Source organism: Gossypium hirsutum, chromosome A05 (genome assembly GCF_007990345.1).
Source record: "Gossypium hirsutum isolate 1008001.06 chromosome A05, Gossypium_hirsutum_v2.1, whole genome shotgun sequence".
NCBI lineage: Eukaryota > Viridiplantae > Streptophyta > Magnoliopsida > Malvales > Malvaceae > Gossypium > Gossypium hirsutum.
This window is the reverse complement of record NC_053428.1, coordinates 8,534,177-8,541,329: the sequence shown is the minus strand read 5'-3', so window position 1 is coordinate 8,541,329 and position 7,153 is coordinate 8,534,177. Positions and strand designations below refer to the sequence as shown.

At 28.6% G+C, this 7,153-nt stretch overlaps 1 long non-coding RNA gene across 1 annotated transcript; it reads right to left on the bottom strand.

The window, feature by feature from the left end:
• Positions 1-1,246: 1,246 nt before the first annotated feature.
• Positions 1,247-3,195, bottom strand: LOC107959189 (uncharacterized). Its single transcript, XR_001700775.2, has 3 exons — positions 3,140-3,195; positions 2,619-2,694; positions 1,247-1,558 (listed from the first exon to the last, which is right to left on the bottom strand). It is a non-coding gene; the product is annotated as an uncharacterized lncRNA (long non-coding RNA).
• Between the last annotated feature and the right edge of the window lie 3,958 nt (positions 3,196-7,153).

The following is a 7,153-nucleotide window of genomic DNA, read 5'->3' as shown; positions in this document are numbered from 1 at the left end:
GGATCGTCGGAGCTCGTATCACACTATCACAGCCATCTCGGTATTATGTGTTTTCAAAATGTTTAAAGTTATGGCATGTATAGAGTCTTAATCATTTTGAGTATGTTCATTTGATATGGTTAGTAAAGATTATGTTTTGGTGTTATGTATGTGTAAATGGTAGCTACTACATAGAAGCAGTTTCTTTGACAGCAGCAGTGACATGAATGTGAAAAATCACCATAAATAGTAGATATGGAATTATAGAGTGAATGATATATAGAATTAAAGCTTATCAAGTCTATTTTTACATGAAAGAAACGGCATAGGCAAAGGAATTCTATATTTTGAGATATTTGAATTTTAGTGAGACAGGGTCAGAATGGTTTTTGAAGTCCCCTGTTCTAACTTTAGAAAATCATTATAAATTGTACAGAAATAATTATAGGTCATAATTTATATTTATAGATTCCTTATTGAGTCTATTTTCAAAATAAATTAATGGTAACCTTATATGAATTCTGTACAATTAGATAATTGATTTTTAGTGCCAAGAGGTCAGATCTGTCAAGCTGTGAAACAGGGGATACTTTAATGAATAAACTGTACTAATTGGCTAAGTAAAAAATTCTGAAAATTTTATTGTAAGTAGGAATATGAGTCTAGTTTCAAGGAAAATTTACGGATTTAAATTTTGAGTTTCGTAACTAAAGTTATAATTAAATTAGTGACAGTCGCGCAGGTGGACAGTTTTGTTGTGAACAGTGAATTTAATTTTAAAAGCAAATTTTTATGCTCCGAATCGGTAAGTTAAATTGGATGACATCTCGTACTCGATTCCGGCGACGGTCTCGGGTAAGGGGTGTTACATGGTTTGGCAATGAAATAATGTCAGTAAATATTATAAATCTTAAATGTTGTATGCATGTATTTAGTAGTAAAATTGGTAAACCAATTAAGGGAGTTATTTGGTAAGTTTAGACAATTGAATTTTGTGATAGCTTATTATGTTTAAAACATGATTTTTGGCTTGTGTTTATTGTTTAATTGGGGCTATTTGGTATATTGAATTGTTGTCTACAGGTTGATATCAAAAAATTGTGAGAAAAGTGACCTTAAAATGACCTATTTTTGTCCACACAAGTATAGACACGGGCATGTGTCTCAGCAGTGTGTGACACACGGTGTAACGACCCCTAACCCCATACCGTCGCTGGAACAGGGTTATGAGACATTACCAATCAGTACAGTACAATACAGACATTAATTAAATATAAACGTTCAGACTCATCATAATTTTAAGATGACGTCCCTTTAATAGGCCCTCACGGTCCAATATGAACAGTAAAATCAATTCGGGACTAAATGAGAATTATTACGAAATTTTCTTTCAAATTTCAAATTCATACTATATACTATTGCCAATCATAATTTACTTATTTTATCAATACTTTCACAACCTAAATGACTCTCATAAGACATCCTAGGTACATGCCATTACCAATACTCAACATGCTTTACCTCATCGAATTCGGGATTGGCCTGGGATGCTGATTCAATGATCTAGCCTTAACTTAACCTGCGCACGGAAACAAACCGTACGCTGAGTATACACTCAGTGGTATTTCTATAATTTGAACACTTAAACAATTGTAAAACATATTAATTTATATATATTGAACTATTCAAACTCAATGAGTATTCAAACATTCACTTTCCAACCAATGTTTTGGTCTACTTTAAATTCAAAATCATTTATTATTTTTCAATAGCAATTAATCAACTAGTAATATTCATTAACGATCAGTTAATCAGAACAATTATTTATTTAGTAATAGTCAGTTATTCAATATCAATCAATTGATCGGTTATCCAGTAACAGTCAATTATTCAGTAAAAATCAAATATACAGTAACAATTAAATTATTCAGTAACAGTCGATCTTTTCAGTTCCTTACCCCTATTAACATGATTCGGACCTAGATGGATACACGGATCCAACCAACACACCAGTACGGCACATAGTGTCTCATCGGCCGAAGCCAGAACAAAAACAATAACAGTAGCAGTACGGTACACAGAGTACCTCATCGAAACAAATCCGAAACAGTAACAGTAATGGTAACAGTAACAATATCTGACACACAAAGTGCCGAATCGGTAACAGTAACGGTAACAGTGACAGTAGTCGGCACATAAGTGCCTGATCAGTAAGCCGGCAAAACCTGTACTCTTCCATATCCTATGGCATGCCAACTATATCCAACTAGCCCGACTAGTTAATAGGGTATTTAATTCACTTTTCAATTTTCAATTAATTCATATTTTAATTAATTAACTATATTTTTTCAATTCAATATAATTCCATTCACTTTTCACTAATAAATATTCAATTTCACAATAATCACAATTTTCTATCAATTTCATCACACTTCCAACTACATATATTTTCCAATATAACAAATATTTATTATTCAATTTCCACATCAATATTCATTTCAATTCAAACATTCACATATATTCATAAATTAATTCAATATAATCAAATATTCAATCCAATTCAAATAATCATCCCAAAACACCTACTATATATATATCCAATAATTTAAGTATTAAGTTCAGATTATAGAAATACAAACCGTATTTTCTTGAGTTAACTCCCGTTGTCTTTGTCATTTTTTCTTGCTTAGCCGAGATTTCCCGAGACAACGTTAGCTATGAGAATTAAAACAATTCATATTCGTTAATTCATTACTAATTTATATCTAATTAATACAATTTCTATTCAATTTCTACTTTAATTTCAATTTAATCTTAACTAAATTTACTTACTTTTTCTATCTCAATTCATACTTCATTTTTATTCAAATTTTGTCCAAACTCATCCTTAACTATTAAAATTCCAGCATATTTTCCTAATTTCGAAATTTTATCAATTTAGTCCCTACAACATAAAACTTATGAATTACTTTACAATTCAATCCTTATTTCATTTCTAACTTGAATTCCTATCAATCTAACCCCTAATTCATCTTTTTATTCAACATGAACAATATTTAGAAATCTAATAACTTTCAAAATATTCACTTAATTTCGTCAAAACCTTGTCCCAAAGCTTCCAAAACATCAAAGATAAGTAAAAAGAGCTAAATTGACTTACCTATTTAACTTTCAAACCTTGAAGTCCCAATTTTCCCCTTTTTCCTTCTTTCTTTTTTCCTTCCTTCTTTCTTTCCCCTGCTCTGTGTTTCGTTTGATCATTTCTTTCTTTTTCTATTCTTTTTCTTTTTATTCCTTTTACTTTATATATATATTATAATAACTTAATAATAGCTATAATAAAATATCTATTTAATATCCAATATCTATTTTACATTTGTATACATATATTATTACATTTGTCTTTCTTTAATCTATTCATTATATAAATATCTTTTACTTAATACTAATATATAATTTAATAATATACTTATATAATAAGTAAATATACATGTATTTTACAATTGTACGTATATTAGTATTACACATGTCACCATATGCACCATACATTTGTCAACTTTTTATTTATTTTTCACATAAAAATCTTATAATATAATTATTTAATTAATAAATACTTTTTATAAATAATAAATATCTATTAATACTAAAATACAATCATTACAAGTATATATATTTTTATTAATACACTTGTACCCAATCATTACCACACATTTATCTTACTTTTATTTATTTATCATATAATATCAATTTAATAATAATAAATACATTAATATTTACTTAAATAATAAGTAAATATATACATGTATTACAAATGTGTGTATTATATCTATTACACTTGTATTTATTTTTGTCATACACTTGGCACTCTTTTTGGCTTATTTACTTATTTAGCCCTTTCAATTTTCCTTATTCTATAATTAAACTTTCACACTTCATTCAATTTAATCATTTTATCCAATTATCCTTAATTTAAGCTAATTCGCTTAATTAAACTCTAATTAACCACTCGATTAACTTCGTAAATATTTTTAATAAATATTTAAGAATCCATTTTTCAGAAACGAAGACCCAAAAATACACTTTTTTGGTAATGGTAAAATTCAGGTCATTACACACGGCATGGTATATGGGCGTGTAGTTTGACCGTGTGTCCTCTACACCTTAAAATTTCAAAACAGAATGCTCAGGTTTTTACACACGGGCTAGCACACAAGCGTGTGCTTGGCCGTGCGATCCAAGTCAGTAGCTACCCAAATTTGGACATGGGTTAGGACACGGCCATGTGTCTCACATCGAATGCCCACACGGCCTAAGACACGGGCGTGTCTCTTGGCCATGTGGGCCACATGGGCGTGTGTCCTGTACTCTTAAGAAAATTTTTAAGATTTTGGGAAAAATTCTTGAGTGTTCGGTTTAATCCCGATTCACTTCTAATGTGTATTTTAGACCTCGAGGACCAATCTAAAAGACAATATGTGTTATATGACTTATTCTTAATTTGTATAATAAAGGTAATAAAATATTTGTAATTAGTCCGTAAAGTTCGATAATGCTCCGTAACTCTGTTCTGAAGACGGATAAAGGTTAGGGCTGTTACACTCATTTCTCTAAATATTAAAAATTGAATTTCATATGATATTACAAACATTATTGAAATCATACAGATTGCTTTATTAATTTAATTACCAATTGTGAATTTTTTTTGAACGAGTAAGCTTATATTATTTTTTTAGTTTTCAATAATAATATTTGTGAGTTAATTTTTAATAATTTAATATAATATTTTTTAATTAATGCATATAATCAATTTGTTGACCGCTAATTATATATATTACAGTTATATTAAATAATAAATATACATACACATGTTCTTTTTATTATGCTTCATTCAATGGAGTGGCCATAGTGATTTATTTGTTACATTCCAGAGAGTTAAGGAGGAGGTGCAGAAAAGGAAGGTGAAGTATAGAAGAGATGATAATGGGCACTCAATAATTTCTCTTTTAGGGTACACCATAAGCATAGCCAGAGAATCATATTCTTTTATTAATTTGGCTATTGAAGAAATCTCTTTACCCTTCTTAATCATTTAATCGAAGTCGCGAATGTCAATGGCAGTAAATGGCATGCCGTATTTCTTTATTTTTATTTTGCTTAAATTATGTTACTAGTCTTTATACTTACAAAAAATATTTTTTTTATATTTTTATTTTAAAATTTTAATCTAATTATTATCATCATTGATGATTTCTGTTAAAATTTATCAATTTATCATAACTTATGATTTTAGTACCTCAACTGATAATTGTAACAAAAAATAAAACTTAATTTTTTCACATTATAAATACTAAAACTAAATTTCAATTTTTTTTCAAAGTACAGATATTAACAGCATGTTTTAACCTTTCATTTTTATCTAATCTGTAGACTTCCTTTTGCTTCCCAGGTGCACTGTCAAAGTAGCGAAGATGCTGCGTTTATATCCCACAAATTATTTGTATAGAATATAAGAAAATTTTTAAACTCTATTTAATTTTTCTTCAATCTCACACAATATTTCTGATAAGAAAGAATTTATTATTACTTCCATGTAGCCCAATACTGCATTAATCATTGCTTCCATCTGTCTTTGTCACATCATTGATGATTACAATCAATTCTTTTTTGTCTTCTTCTAGATGTCTTATTGTTTAAGTCATCCCTATACTTAAATACAAATCTCCCACGTAGCCTTCTTGTTTTTATCCTTCTTGGATATTATTTAGATTCATTAACTCTATTTCATCTAAATGTAATGAATTTTGTGACACTGACAGTCTTGGTGAGTTCCTAAGCTCCCACGTGTTTCTGATTTCATCTATTATTTGTGATGGAAAATCATCGATCTCCATATTAGCTATCTTTTTAATAGTTGTATGAATTCTTCATCTCTGTAATTCTGGATATTTCCAGTATCATCAACCACTATCCTCCTTCCATATAATTTTAATGTTGAAGTATATGTTGAGCTGTTGTCATTAAATCAATCTATATTTAGGTTTGATGATAAGTACAATTATTATAATACTTGTCAATTTTTTTGTCAAATATTCATTGTCTTCTTTGACAACCAATAACTTAGGGTTTTCAATCATTCTTTTGAATAATCTAAATTTGATAAACTCAACTTCTTAGTTATAAGAATTTCAAGCTCAATCTTGAAATTGAGACTCCAGCTAGTTTGAGCTAGATTCAAAATTTGAGATTCAAATTTCTATCAAAATTTTCTTTTTAAAATACTTAAATTCGTTTCATTAACTGTGTTCGTTATTATTTGTCTTCAATACTTTTGTTTCTAAAAACAGAATTCAACTCAGTTGATAATTGAAGTTGTCTGAGTTAATAACGAATAAACTATTAAAATGTTTTTCTTATAGAATTTAAGATAATTATTATATGTCTATATTAGATTAAAAAAATAGACCGAGTATCAAAATTTGTTAATCCCTTTGGTCATATATGTTTTTTTACCTAAATTTTAGAGTTATTTATAATTTCTATTCAACTCATAAATAAAAAATTAATATGTTTTAATATACTCAAATTTATATTTTCCTAACATAATATTACCAATAAATTGGTAATGAAAGATATTTATTGCGTGAATCCAACGTCATGCTGGAAAAGACTTCTTTCAAATTACGATACGCGTTAATCCGTTAACATTGGCAGTCGGGTTGTTGATATTCCACGCGCGCTCTGGTGAATATTCGGTTCACGTACAAAAGTACCCTGCATTTTTTTTTTTAAATCTTTCTCCCCCATGTCTTGACTGGCTTGTTTTGGCAGATATTTAATTTTTAATTAATTTTGTCAAGATTGAAAAATATCTCAGCAAATAAAATAAACGTACGACGAATACAAGTTTTTTAACCTCACATCCTGTCACGCAACTCTCTTTTTCACAAACCAATCATATTTTTCAACAAGTGTTAAACTCTACCCTGCAGCCAAATAACCGGACCGTCATACCGCCATGTTTGATTGGATGTTTCTATTGTATCTCTCTCTTACCCCAAGATATAAATCGTATTTATTCGATTACTTTAAACCCTAAAAATTAGAATAAAGAAAGATAGTTAAACTAAACAAAATTTTGTTGCTAATATAAAAACGGCGGACTAAAACTTCATTT